We start from the raw sequence: 14,627 nt of genomic DNA, 5'->3' as shown, positions 1-14,627 counted from the left end.
AGGAGCAAGGGCTGCATGCTGACTGCCCATCTGCTTGCTTTCTTTGTTTTATACAGTCCAGGATTCCTGCTCAGGATATAGTTTTTCTCATCATTAAATTGGGTGTTTACCCACTGATTAGCATAGTTAAGATGATATCTGCAGGCATGCCTGGAAACTCATCTCCTGGGTGATTCTGCAATCTGTCTAGTGGATGAAACTAATCAGAGTGGTTAGTGAGTGAGTTACCCAGTGAACCATCTCCCTAGCCCCGCCCCCTCTTTCACAGAACTTTCTGGGAGGTGGCACGTGTGTCAGAATGTGCCTGCTGAGGTGGAGGAAACAGGACAGCACTTCCCAGTCACTCTTGTTAAGGGAGCAGCAGGCAAGGGTACAGAGGAAAATTATTAGGAGATACAGAAAGTTTTCAGTTTGGAAACGGCTGGAGAAGAGGAGTGTGCCAATCACCGCCTCTCTGGGCCAAGGGTTCTAGGAGAGATTTTAAGTGGCACACACATGGTGTTAAAATATTCATATGAAAAGTCAAGGATTCAGTTCACACCACTAGTGTTTGCCGTGAGGCTTTATATTTGGAAACAGCTGGATTGTCATCAGAATTTATCATCTGCCCAGATGCCTGAGAGTCCTTCCACGGGACCAGCTGTAAGGCACAGACACAAATTGAAACTGATTTATTCTTTCTCAGATAACTGCAATCAACTTGCAAGTTGTCAATAACTATAATCCACCATCAGGTATTTCTTGATCTCTTATATGAGGTACATGCATGGTGCAGGTGACATAAGCCGTGGTGTTTTCCTTAAGGAAAGAGGCATCTTGCTTCAGAAACAAACCCAGCAAGCACAGTCTAATTCAAACCTAGTTCTTTCCTTGTCCTGACGGTGAGGTCCTTCCTGGGCTTACGACAGGATTCGGGAATGGCTGGGAAGCTAGCAGGTCTTCTTGGAGAAGGATGATTAGATCTTTATCTGATGTTAAGAAGGAAGTGAAGATGGATGGCAGAAGGGGTCCTTTTGTGCAAGAGGAAGGAGATGGGTGTGTTCTTGGGGGGGAAGATCACTTGGAGGAGGAATCCTTGGGGGAAGTTTTACTGGTGGAGAATAACGAAACCATTGCCTGCCAAGTTGTGCGTTGAACTTGGGGAAGGAGGAGTAAGCAAGAGATGTAAAATAGAGTCTTGGGTCCTCAAGCAAAGTTTCCCTTTTATTGAGAGGCCACCAGAGTGAGTGAGTTAATGCAGAACATCTTCCCACCTGGATGCCCAGGCCCAGCATATGCTCACGGGAGATGGAATGAGTGATGGCATTCACACCCGCACCCACAGCTGTGCCTGGATTCCCTGAGACTGTCATCTGAAGATTGACAATAGGAGCTGCTGCTAGACTGAGTCCTCTCAAGTATCATGTTCTGAATAGAGTGAATGACTGTGCAGTTTAGGAGTTAGTTTGCTTTGGCTGAGGGCTTTCTGCCTTAGGGGAATGGCGCTCCTGGGGCATGTTTTCATAAGGGAGGGGGTGGCCCAGGATGGGCATTGAAGAAGTACTTTAGTAGAGAAATCAAGGGCTGATCAGAGACATAGGGGGATGGGAAGAGCTAACATGGAGGGCCGCCACAAGGAGAACAAGGCAACGAGTCGGGAGAATAGTAGAGGGATGTCCTAAGAACCACGTGCAGGGCAGATGGTAAGCAGGTGGTCCTGATGCTGCTCTTCATGGCCAGGGCTCTTGTGATGCCAAGTGGGTACTGTCAACTTGACAGAATGTAGATTCCCTGAGAGATATAGACTCCATGAGCAATATACCACTGGGTGCGTCTGTGGGAGACAGTCTTGATGTTAACTGAAGTAGGAAAACCCATCTTGATTGTGGGTGGGGCCATTCCATAGGCAAGAATCATGTCCAAGGTGGAGAACGTGAGCTGGGCAGCAGTGTTCACTCATTCTTCTTACTGTGAGCACAATGCAGCCAGCTGCTTCAAGACCCTGCTTCCTCGACTTCTCTGCCGCTAACTAACCAATGACCCCTTTCTTCCTTAAGCTGATTTTTGTTAGAGTGTTCAATCACAGCAACAGGAAAGTGCGTGGCTGCTACCCAAATCCAGGAGCCAAAAAGACAAAGCCCTGTAAGAGGCTGTCAAATTCAGTACCTCTACCCCTCTAGCTTGGGGCTAAGATTGTGACATTATAGGCCTATCTGGGGACAAACAGAAAGTGAAGGAAAGCCAGTGATCCGGTTCAGATTTCAGCCCTAGGCCCTGTACCAGTTCCCGTCAGTCACATATTTACCCACAAAGTCGGAGTAATTGTGTTTAGAAAAAAGGAGTCCCATAAGCGACCTATTTATCCCCCTTGAAGGTTAATTCAGGCATCTGGCTTTTGTGTGAACTCTGCCCACAGCCTCTCCACTGTCTTCAGAAGGACTAAGAGGGGAGAGGCAGGGAAGGATGTCTGCTCCCAGCTAAGTCACATTTCAAGTCAATGACAAAGCACAAAACCCTTTGTTGTTAAAGAGAACTGATTGTCCCCAAGAGCCATTCTCTTCCTGAGAGCCATCAGTGTTTATCAGGGTACTCTTCTTCAGAGCCAGATCTGGCCATTTCTTGAGTTTTAGCCAATGGGAATCAAGGACAGCAATGGGAGCTCTTCTAGGACGTTCTCTGAGCAACCGTGCCTTCTCTCCCCCCACCTCTTTCCTTCCATTTTCATCTGGAAATGGTGGTGTGGAACATCTGAGGCCCTGGGAGGGTGGGACATTGAAGAGTCAGAACCCTGACCCCATACAGCCGCTGTATCATCCTGGACAGATAAGACACACATTGCCATGAAGGTTTTAATATTCTCTTAATGGTGGCTACAATTATTTTGGATCTCTCTTCTCAGAGACTACATTTAGATCCTCACTATTTTTAGTTTTGAGAGTTGAATGTATTTGGTTGGAGAACAGAAAAGACATGCCACCCAAAGGTTTTGAACACTTGAAAATATCTGAGTCTGCAGGGCTGGGGAAATGGCTCTGTGGATAAAGTGCTTGACCAGAAGCATGTGGATCTGAGTTTGATCCCCGGTACCCATGTAAAAATCCCGGCCTGGTAGTATGAACTTGGAATTCAATTGCTGGGAAGGCAAAGACAGGCAGATCCTGGGCTCTCACTGGACAGCCAGCCTAGCCTGATTGTTGAAGCCCAGGTCCCAGCGTGAGACCAACTCTCAAAAGGCAAGATGGACAACTTCTGAAGAAAGGCACTCAAGACATCATGAACACACACAAACCCTTGCACTGTGTGTGCACATCCCCACACACACAAAGGAAAGCCTTTGAATGTGTTGTTTGGTATATTCCTCAGTGAACTGAAGCATGAAAGACTTTGCAAACCTGCAAATTCACAGAGACTTTTGAAAAACATCCATTCTGGACGCCCATCACCCCTCAGTGTGTACCTGTTGTGAGCTCTTCTACCTGATGGCCCTCCTACCCTGCTAGAAGGGTTCATCAGCAAGAGCTGATGAAATGTAAACTCTGATGGACAGAGACCCAGCCCTAGTCATGGCTTTATCATCACACCTCAAGGAGGACCCAGCGGGAATGATGTCATCAGTAAATGCTTCTTGAGCTTCTAGACAGCAGGCCCTCTGTTTTCCGGCTCAAACCTTGTGTCCCAGCCTCTGAACTCTCCCTGTGATGGTATCTTGATGGAACTTAGAAGCAGCTAGGAAACCTGCCTCTGGGCACATCTTGAAGGGCGTCTCTGGATATGTTTGACGGGTGAGGAAAGGCCCACTCTGAATGAAAAGGCAGAGGCTGGCTGAATGTAACCATTCATCTCTCTGCTTCCCGATGGTGGCTGCAGCCAGTTGCATCACCATGATGGACCAAATCCCTTCAAAACAGGAGCTCCAGAAAGTCTTCCTCCCTTAAACGTTTTTTTGCCAGGTATTTGGTCACAGCGAGGGAAGCAGATAATAACTCTCCCTGCTCCTGGTCTGGCCCTTCTCATTGCCTTTCCCCATCTCCCTGTGGCCCACACTCCACCACACAACCGGTGCCCCTCAATCCAGCAAATAGCTCAGCCGATGGCAAGATAGTGACACACGACTGTCAGGCTGCTGCTTGTTCTGTGTGTACTCTTACAGCTGTCCCCAAGGCCTTCAGCCGTCAACTTACTTTCTCATTCTCTCTGGCTCATCTTCCCACACACCTTCTGTGCGGGATCGCTGCCGTAGAGGTCACAAAGCCTCTGTTTCTATGGCTGCCTGAAGCCAGAGAGAGGATCGCCTACATTTTAGTTTCCGATGTGTGGATGTGAGGGGAGACGTCGATGGGGAAGACGAATGGCACAGAGACCCAGGTTTCATTCTATCCTTGGGTCTCTTGTTAATTTTCTGGTGCTGTAATAAGATACCCTGACAAAAACCACCTAGGGTAGGAGGGCTCATTCTGGCTCACAGTTCAGAGGGGGCATTATCTAGCACTAACATGGGGAAGGCATGGTGGGCAAGAAGCAGAGAACAAGCAGGAAGTAGGGATCATAAAGCATCAAGCACTCCCTCACCCCCACCACCTATTTCTGATGAGGCTCCACCTCCTAAAGGTTCCATCACTACCTCAAACAACTCCACCAGAGGGGACCAAGTGTTCAAACATATGAGCATTTGGAGACATTTGACACTTGAATCACAGTACTTTGTGCTCTTTTCTTTTTTGCTTGTTTTATTTTGTCAACTGATCCTCATGATGCTGTGGGATAATGCTCTTGTACACTGTAAAGATTTGTCACTCATATTGGTTTAATAAAATACTGATTGTCCAGTAGCCAGGCAGGGAGTATAGGCAGGGCAACCAGATTAAGAGAATTCCGGGAAGAGGAAAGGCAGAGATGCAGTCAGCAGCCAGATGCAGAGGAAGCAAGATGGGAATGCCTCACTGAGAAAAAGTACCAAACCACATGGCCAAACATAGATAAGAATTATGGGTGAATTTAAGTTGTAAGAGGTAGTTAGTAATGAGGCTGAGCAATAGGACAAACAGTTTAGAATTAATATAAGCCTCTGTGTGTTTCTTTGGGACTGAACAACTGCGGAACTGGGTGGGACAGAAACTTCAGTAAACAATGTGAGACCCCAGCCAGGCCACTGTAGACAGACATGAGGGAAGCTTTATTTCCTGACCTCTTCCTCCTTGGACAGAGTCTTGATGATCTTCTCATTCTTGGCCTGGAGGTGTCACCTTTTGGCACTTTCCTGCTTCCTAAGTCTTAGACCCATGGGCCTCAGCATGGTCAGCCAGGAGCTTCTTGTGGACCTGTCTGCCTTTAGCTTGTAGGTGTGCTCCGTGAGAATCTGATTATTTGTTTTTTATTGCATTCCCTTTGACCTTCAGGTACAAGCTATGATACATGTGGTGTTCAGTCTCAGATTCATCTTCTAAGAAGCCAGCATAGGACTTGCATCCTTCTCAGCCTGGTCACCTTCTCAGGCCTGTGAGCATTGGCGGCACCCTTCCTCTTCCCTGTGTCTATGTGCCTGCCCTTCTGTTGAGCCAAGGTGTTTCTCTGGTATTGAGCCCAGGAATGGACAGTCACAGGCTTCTGGATGATCAGCCCATCTTTGGCCAGCTTCTGGATCTGCTGATAGAAGTTGGCATTGGCAGTTTCATTGGTCCCGTTAGGGTCCAACCAGGCCTTCTTTTTTACCATGGTGGTGGACACTAGAAGCAAGCCTCTTCTGAAGCCTGACCATAATCATGGCTGCAGATGCAGCAGCAAAAGGAAAGCACCTTGTAATTTTGAGTAAGTTATTTCCTTTATCCCTCTGACCTTAGTCTTTCTGACTGTGATATGGAGACAGCAATGCTTCTGCTGCCCGTCTCCTGTGGCCCTGAGGGAGCATGACTGGGTGTCACCTTCTACATGCCTGTGGCCATGTATATCATATCCCTGAGTCATGTTATTGGGATCCAATATCCATAGTCAACTCTGACGCTGGAACAAATGAACCCCATTTACTTGTGTTAGCACTTACAAAGCACTTAGTACATGCCAGACACCTTTTATTTTTCTAATATTACCTCATTTAATCCTATTACCTCCTCTCAGTCAGGGAGGCTGTTCTCTTATCCCTACTTTATAGATGAGGTGCAGGAGAGAGATAGAAAACATGGCTTAAGAGACAGAGCCTGGCTGTGTAGCCTTTACTGTCTCTTTTGGCATATGAGGTGTCCCCAAGCTGGCCTGGACAAAAGGGCCACTCGCTTTGCCACAGAAAACATATTGGAAACTCCTAATGGTGGTGCTCCTTTGGCATCAGAAAGCAGGGCTCTCCAGCCCAGTCCTGGGCACTGTTTGTTGGCTCCTTTGCAGCTGCACTGTAGACGTTCTTCTGCTGTAATGAATGCAGACCTCTTAATCAGGGGACTCTGACAACCGCGCCATTTGCTAGGGAAATTATGCCCCTCTAGAAGTGATTGTGGGGAGAACAGAAAAAAATAAATGAGTTGGGAGTATGTCAGAGCTGATAAGCCTCAGGGACACTGCTGGATCACAACAAGAACGGGTGTTTGGAAGGCAGTTGCCAGCAAAAATGATGAAGACTGGGTACATAGGCATCTGTGCCCTGGGGACCAGGGTGCTCTGCATCTGGCTATGGCCTGTCTCTATTCCTAGTGCTCTTGGACTTCATTATAATTGTATCCCATGTGGTAAGTCTTAGAGAATTCCACTGAGTGGCCTGTGGGTGGCAGAAAGGGGATGATCCCATCCTGGGTAGTGCCTGCATCAGCACCAAGTTCTGGAAGCAACATGGAATAGCCAGCTCTTACATACATAGGGTGCTTCCCTGTTGCCAAGGTTACATGACTGCCCTTGACTTAAAACTCATGTTAATGTTTTCTCTCCATAGACACAGTGTGTCCAGGGTCTTTGGTGGCCACTGCTGTGTGGACAGACATATTCTCTTTGGACCATTTCTTTGTTTTCGTACCAGTTCAGTCAACCCAGGACTCTTTCCCTCTGTGTTTATTGCCTGGTCCATCTGAGGTACCTTTGACAAAAACATGTGGACTTGGGGTGGAAGGAGAAAGTGAAAGGATATTTGATCTTAAAATCAGATTCCTCAAAAAAAAATCACAGTGATCAGGTTAGGGATATAGTCCAGTCAGTAAACTGTGTGGCAGATAACCAGAACCCATGCAAAATGCAGTGTGTGCGGTGGTGTGTGCATGTAACCCCATGCTGGGAGGCAGAGACAGGAGGTCCACTGGCCAGTCAGCCTAGCCTAACTGGCGAGCTCCATAAAGTGTAGTGGAGGCCGGAGTTATGTCTCAGAAGTTAATGTGCTCGGTGGTTCAGCATGAGGACCAGAGTTCAAATCCCTGAATCCCAACTGGAACCTAGGTGGGTGTGTCAGTTGTTTGGAATTCCAGCCTCAGAAGGTGGAAACAGGATTCGCAGAATAAGGTGGCTAGCAAGGCCAACCAAATGGGCCAGCCCTGGGTCTGATGGAGAGACCCCGCTCCAATGCATAAGGTGAGAGAGAGCAACTGAGGAGTATGACACCAAGCTTAGGCCTCTGCATACATGTTCATACATATGCAAAACATACATACACAGAGACATATGGGACAATAGAAAATGGGGGAGGTGAAGCCAACACAATGCAGGACTACTGAAGAGTGATACCCATGACTGGTGTTGGGTCTTCACACGCACACTCACATCCACAGGGGTATATGTACCTGCATCCACCCAAACATACCTGTATATCCCCAAACAGCACCTGCATCTACACAAACACCCACATATGTGTGCGTGCGCACATCTGCAGAGCCCCTGATCTTGAAAATCAGGGCTGTATTTTTGGTGTTGCCAGGGTTTGGATGAGTCCTGTTTACATGATCTGGAGTTGAGTGCTCCCAACTATCTGTTAGGACACAATTTATAGGTTCTTTGGAGCAGCCTCCCCTACCCTGCCCCCCTGACTGTAGACGCCAACGACGTGGCTGCCATTTAAATCTTGTCACGGATATAGCTCAATCCCTGGAGCTTTTCTTTGGGAAGGAGCGGGTTGACTGTAAAACAATGCATAAGAATTCGGGGATGTTCGTTATTCACAGCTGCCCTGGGTCATCTGTAAATTATGTAGTCCTTACTTACGCCTGATTTCTTTCCTATGTGAAGCCATCTCTCTGGATGCCGTCCTGTGCGTGATATCCACGCATCAGTTACTCTACCACCGGGATGGTTTCCTGTTTCTTAAAACACTTCTCGTCCTGTGATTGAATGCTTATGTTCTACAAACTCTGCCTCTTGGTGGAGTCCCTAGATACTGGAAGCTGAGAGAAAGGGCGGGGATAGGTTTGACGGAGAACCTGTGCATGTACCTCTCTGCCAGGTACCAAACGGGAACCTCTGTGGGTACTGGGAGGGGAGAGTTTGTAAAATCTGTTGCATGAGTGGTCTGGGTAAAACAGAATCAGGAGCAGTGGCTGTCTCTCTAGGCTGCTCAGCTCGACTGAGAAGCAACAGGTTGGGGTAGGGAGACAGGTTACATCCTTTGCCCTGGGAATACAGCCGGTAGGGGACTTAGGGATGGTGCCCCTTCACGCCAACCCTGAATTGACCTGGCAGAGTGGTGGGCCGGGGACAAGGTAATGGGGGGCACGGCGCTGCAGCTGGCAAGGAAAGGTGAGTACCCCACCCCTGCGTTATCTTTTGCCTACGCATCACTTCAGGCATGTGCTGGCCATGCAACTGAAAACAAGCCCTCTTCCCAACGCGACGTTAATGATCCCTATAATGCCCGAGCGCCAGCATCGCTCCTCTCTTCTGCCTGTTCCCTGTCAGCCATGGGGCATTAAACCGGTGATAAAAATGCCTTTTTGGTACGGTCCACAAACTCACCAAGAGGCTCTTGGTAGCTGTATAGCCATCTAGCATGAAATCAAGAAGCAATCACCACGGGTGAGACGAGATGAGTTCAATGTAGGAGCAATTAACAGATGTGTGTGTTCTGGGTTCTGTCCTTTACCACGTCTGGTGCCCGGACCACCTGGCCCACTTTTACCTAGCAGGGCTCCATACAAAACCCTGCAACTCATATCCAGTTCTGAGACAGTAAACCTTAGGGCAGTGGGAAACACTTCATTCATTCATTCATTCATTCAGTCTGTCTGTCTCTCTGTGTGTCTCATTCATTCATTCATTCAGTCAGTCTGTCTGTCTCTGTGTGTGTCTCATTCATTCATTCATTCATTCATTCTGTCTGTCTGTCTGTCTGTCTCTCTGTCTCTGTGTGTGTCCCATTCATTTGTTCATTCATTCTGCCTGTCTGTGTGTGTGCACAGAAAAAGAGAAAGAGGGGGCTACCTTAGGTGTCAGTCATTACCACCGACCTCGTTTGAGGCAGGATCCTTTAGCTGTTTTTCCCCTGGGCATACCAGGCTAGCTGTTTGGATTACATATGTTCCTACCCATATCCAGTTTTATGTGGGTTTCGGGGGTTCTAAGTCAGGTCCTCACATTTGTGTGGCAAATGCGTTTACCCATGGAGCCATCTCTTCAGCCCCTGTCACATTCACTAGTAGTGAGCACAGCATTCTTGGCCTACATGACCCTTGGGAACAGATGACTCACTAATTATTTTTTTTAATACAGAAATTATTAATCTCAAAAGAGAAAAAAATGGTGAAAGAAATACCTGGTTATGAATATGCATTAACATGATGCTGTATACGGAACTGGGAACAGGAGCCATTTATTTTAAACAAATCGGATCTTGACACATGGCCGCGAACGTGCCGACTTCTCTATCACGCCAACATGCTGGACTAGTTTGATTTATATGGTGTGGCAGTGAGGGTTTTTTCCCAATTAAAAACGAACGGGGAAAAATCATTAATTTAACTACTGTATATTAAATTTGCATTAAAACATCCGTTTGTCTATATTTATATGTGAGTTATTGAAAATGTGAGCTCATGAATTCTAATTTTTAGGATCACATGTCAAATATTGAAGATAAATTTTATTTATTTCTGCAATTAATTCTATGAGAACAAATAGCTCTAATTTAGGGGATGGCATGTGTAACTGTCCGCCAGTACCCTCCCTGAATAACAAACATAACATTCATCTTTTCTCATTAGCGTTTTCCTGCGCCTGTAGCTGTTCTTGAGATATTCACACCTTGGTGGCTGTTTTGTATGTTTCCAGCCCTGCTCAGCTAACACGCCAAGAAATTGCTTATGACAATATGGATGGTGTCAAATCTCTTTCTCTGTTTCTCCATGATGTACAAAGATTTGTACATCTCTCAGAGGCTGACCACGTATTTCTTCTAAGCAACTGGATATCAGCCACTTGGGTTCCTCATCAAGATGGCTCAAGAGTTTCCAATACAGACCTAACTCTGCTTTAGGGAGGACTTGGTAGTTTTTTCTGGGGCGTCTGTTCCCTTGCGATCTCAGCAGGGAGGGTGCCAGCAGAAGGGAAGCTATGGCTACAGTCTGCTGAGTGCCAAGACTTCTGGTTACACATTAACCTTCATACCCACCTTCTGTTTCTGCAGCTCACCTGGCTCCCCTCTTTTCCTGGCTGGGCCAAATGTATTGAATGGGTAGGCGCAGTGTAGGGACAAGTGGCACTCTGGCTTAACTGGGCTCCATCACCCCAGCCCACACTCAGAGTGGAGTGAGCAAGTAGGAGCCTACGCTCAGTCTGTCCTTAATACATGGCTGTATGTGTGCCACACTAGTGTTCAACAAGTCAAGATGTCCTTAGAGGCCACTTGTCAAAGGCTTTGTTCCCATGTAGCACTTAGGGGAGATGCTGTGGACTTTCAGGAGGAGGGGCCTAATGGTCTAATGGCTTAGGTCATTGGGGGTGTGTCCTTGAAGGAGACTGTGGGACCTGCCCCACAGTCAGAAAGGTGATCCCCTTTCTCTTTCTCTTTTACTTTCTGGTTATGAGGAGAAGCAGTTAGCTCTGCTGTACACTCTGGGCCACTGACCACACACCCACCAGAGGCCTAAAGCAATGAGTCTACCCAAGCACCTACTGGAACTCCAGAGCTGGGAGCCAAAGCAAGTCGGGCATTTCATTGCTGTAGCAATGAGGTTGAATATATACTTAATGAGGAATGCACGGGTGGGGCGGTATTTATCTTAGGTATTAATTCAAGGCAATTTCTGCTCTCAGTGGGTCAAGTGGAAGGTAACCATGCAGTGTGGTGGGAGCTGAGATCCAGACCAGGTGAGGGGTTTGGGTGGGAGGATAGGGAGTTCCCTTACTCCTCCCTGGGAGGCTGAACTCATATTGCTGCCCATATAAGGTTTTCATAGCATCAAAGAGCCTTTTTAGGGACCAGAGAGATAATAGTTATGAGCAATTGTTGCTCTTCCAGAGGACCTAGCTTTGGTTCCCGGAACCCACACTGGGCAGCTCACAACTACTGGTATCTCCAACTCCAGAGGATCCAACTCCTTTCACTTCCTGTGGGTACTTGCACTCATGTGGAATAAGTTCACACAGGCACACATACAGGCCCAGGAATAAAAATACAATGACTCTTTAGTTCCATTCTGAAACGTGTCGTTTCTGGTTAACATATCCTATTCTAGCCCAACATATCCTATTTCCTCTAGACACAGGAAGGTATGGATGGGACATTCCTGTACACGGGGTGACAATGGGACTCAGAGGCTCTACCTTGTGGGAAGATCTTCCGTTCTACACCGAAGTGCCAAGAGCCTCAGTTAACCATTCTGCAAGCTGAGCTGCGGCCTCTCTTCCTTGACCCCACACCAAACAGCAAGGGTTACTTTCTCCATACCAGGAGCTCATTTCTCGGGTGTGACTTGATTCAGATTCTGGGTCTGATTCAGAAAAGGCTTCCAGGGTAGAGCTGGCCTTTGTTTTGGCTAGGGTCATGATGTGTTGTCCAGTTTTCTAGAACAGGTCATCTAAAGACTGAACCTGGGCCGAGACCTCAGAGACCGGGCCTGCTCCACTGTGGGTGACAGTTCTCCTTGCCTTCCCATTGTGCAGAGTCTCCAGCTAGAGTTCCTCTAGCTTTGTTCCCCTCCTGGGGTGGCCCCCCAATTTCCTCTGATTAGCAGCTTTTCTGAAATCACAATTTGCAGTAATCAGCCCCAGGAACACGTGAGTCAAGTACATCCTATTATCAAGGACAATTGTCAAGTTTTTTCTTCTTCTTCATCTTTCCCCCCAGTAACAGGATGATCAGACACTCTCCCCTTTGATTTTCAATGAGTAAATCACTTTTATACTTTGGCTTTAGAATATTTTAACATATCCAGGAATGGAGGGAACACAGACCCACTAGGGGCCGTGGTAAAGGCCATCGGTGGCTCCAGCTGTTAGCATGTGACTTGGATCTGTCGGAGCGAGAAACGGCTGCTCCTTCATGTCTCTGTGCCTGGAGAACATGCGCTCAAGGTAAAGGGGTTGTCCTCTCCCCTCCTTACTCCTAACCCTCCATCACATCATTTGGGGGCAGGAAAGCTGTGGATAGGGCAACCATTTCCCAAGGTCTGCCTCAGGGTTTGCCTTCCCTGGATTGTAAGGTACTGGAAATAAAGCCAGAAAAAGCCACCTTGCTGCCTGTCTGTCTCTGTCACATTTGCCTCTTCGATAAAACTGTGTTGGGCCATTCATCAGATGTCACCAGAACCCAGGGATCATTGAGGGGGAGGAGAGTCTGTCATACCCAGGCCCGACTGTGTCATGCTTGTCACTCTGACTGTGCCTACCTCACTTGGCTGTCATTTACACAGAACACAGCATACCATGAGGAATCCCTGACCCCCCCCAGAAATAAGATCTGGCTTTATTTCTGACTCTGCCCGTGACCACCTGTACCATCCAGGTCACTCATCTTTCTGAGTTTTGATTTCCCCACCTGTGCCTACTGAGGGGCCCAGAAAGACAGCATGGTACCCGGAGTGCTGTGAATTCCTGACAAATGCTGACTATCATAAATTCAAAATTTATTCTAGGAGACGGGTGTGTGGTGGGGAGCCAGGTAACTTTAGGTACCCTGTGTTTTCTGTTGCAGAGAGGAGGACAGGGTGTCTGTAAGGAGGGCTCCTTATCCCGTGGGGGCTCAGGAAGGGTTTCCCCTAGACAGGTATGTGCTGAGGACCCAGAGGGAGTCAAGCTGTCCTGTAGTAGGAAAGTCTGGTCTGTTTCCTGGCCCGTGGGAGACTGTGGTTGAGAAGAGACCAGAGGACAGATGCAATAATCATTCCGAAGTGGGCCGTGTGCTGTTTGTCCAAAGGATGCCAGTTGCTGTCTAACATCTGCTTTCTTCCTGGGAGTATGAACTTTTGGTACATGCTAGGCAGAGGTTGCCTGGGTGGCCAGCTCTCCTCTGAAAACCTTTGTCTCTGATGAATCTCCTTGAGTAGAAGTAGAGTTTGCATGGTGCGTGGAGAGAGGTCTGTGGATCCCCTCATGGTGGGAGAGTGGGTAGACTCCTGTTTGTGGGTCTGGACTGCTTTGTTCATGGTCTGGTATTGCTTATACCTGTCATGGTAGCAGATCTCAGCAGCTCTAAGTACAGCCTCCTGCTGAGTACCTAGTGGATCTCCACAGTCGCGTAGCCTTGGGAACAGCTAACAGGCCTACCAGCAGTAGCTCCCCATCTTTTTCCAGGCTGTGGGCATCTTAGGAAAAGGAGCTTGCTCATTGTTGCCTCTTCACCCTATTGTGTCTGTGCCATGAATATCATCACTGAGCATCATGCCCAGAGGAGTCTGATTGCTGAAGGCCAGTCTGATGAGGCCAGGAAGTGAAACCAGACGTTGACTCACAAAAGAAAGCAATGACAAGAGTGGACACATCTAAAATGGCAGTGCCTGCCAGTGGCTGAGAACTTGTCTTGTGTATGGAGAGCCCTGTGCTAAGTTGTCTCTACTGTACAATGACTGGTGTGCCTTCTAAGCCCACTCCTGATGCTTATTCTGAGCAGTCTTTGATGATATTGATGGCGGATGGGAAGATGGTATTGGTAAAGTGCTTGTCTTGCAAGTGTGGGAACCCAAGTTCAATTCCCCAGAACTCACATAAAAAAAGAAGCAGCAGCAGCAGCAGCCAGGTGTGATGGTGAATGCTTGTAATCTCCATGTTAGGGAGACAGGTAGATGCTTGCGGGCTCGGTAAGTCTACATGGTGAATTCTAGATCAAGGAGAGACCCTTTCTAAAATACAAAGAGGAGGAGAGTCCTTGAGGAACGACACCTGAGCTGTCTTCTGGCCTCTACATGTGTTCACAATCTCATGCATGTGACCACACACACACACACACACACACACACACACACACACACACACACACACACACACACACACAGTTACAGACCAATGACAGTGTTGAGCACTGTGCTTCTTGGAACTCTCTTCACAGAGCAGCTGTGTCTGTACTGTCGGGATTCAGCCAGGTTGAGAAAGTGGAACACATTAACAGAAGGCTTTATTGTAGCCAGCAGTCAATGTAGAAAGTAACCCTCGTTTGAGGTTGGGAGGAGAAGGAGGAGGGGGAGTTTACAAGGATCTAGGTTACCAGGAGTCTTAGGGAGCAGGGAACTCCCGGTGTCTGGACTCAGCTGCCAAGCCAA

The 14,627-nt window shown here is 47.8% G+C and overlaps 1 pseudogene; it reads right to left on the bottom strand.

Annotated features, from left to right (window-relative positions):
- Positions 1–5,152: 5,152 nt before the first annotated feature.
- Positions 5,153–5,740, bottom strand: LOC119812950 (annotated as a pseudogene).
- Positions 5,741–14,627: the final 8,887 nt, after the last annotated feature.

Source organism: Arvicola amphibius, chromosome 4 (genome assembly GCF_903992535.2).
Source record: "Arvicola amphibius chromosome 4, mArvAmp1.2, whole genome shotgun sequence".
NCBI classification, from domain to species: domain Eukaryota; kingdom Metazoa; phylum Chordata; class Mammalia; order Rodentia; family Cricetidae; genus Arvicola; species Arvicola amphibius.
This window is presented reverse-complemented; position numbering and strand designations above follow the sequence as displayed.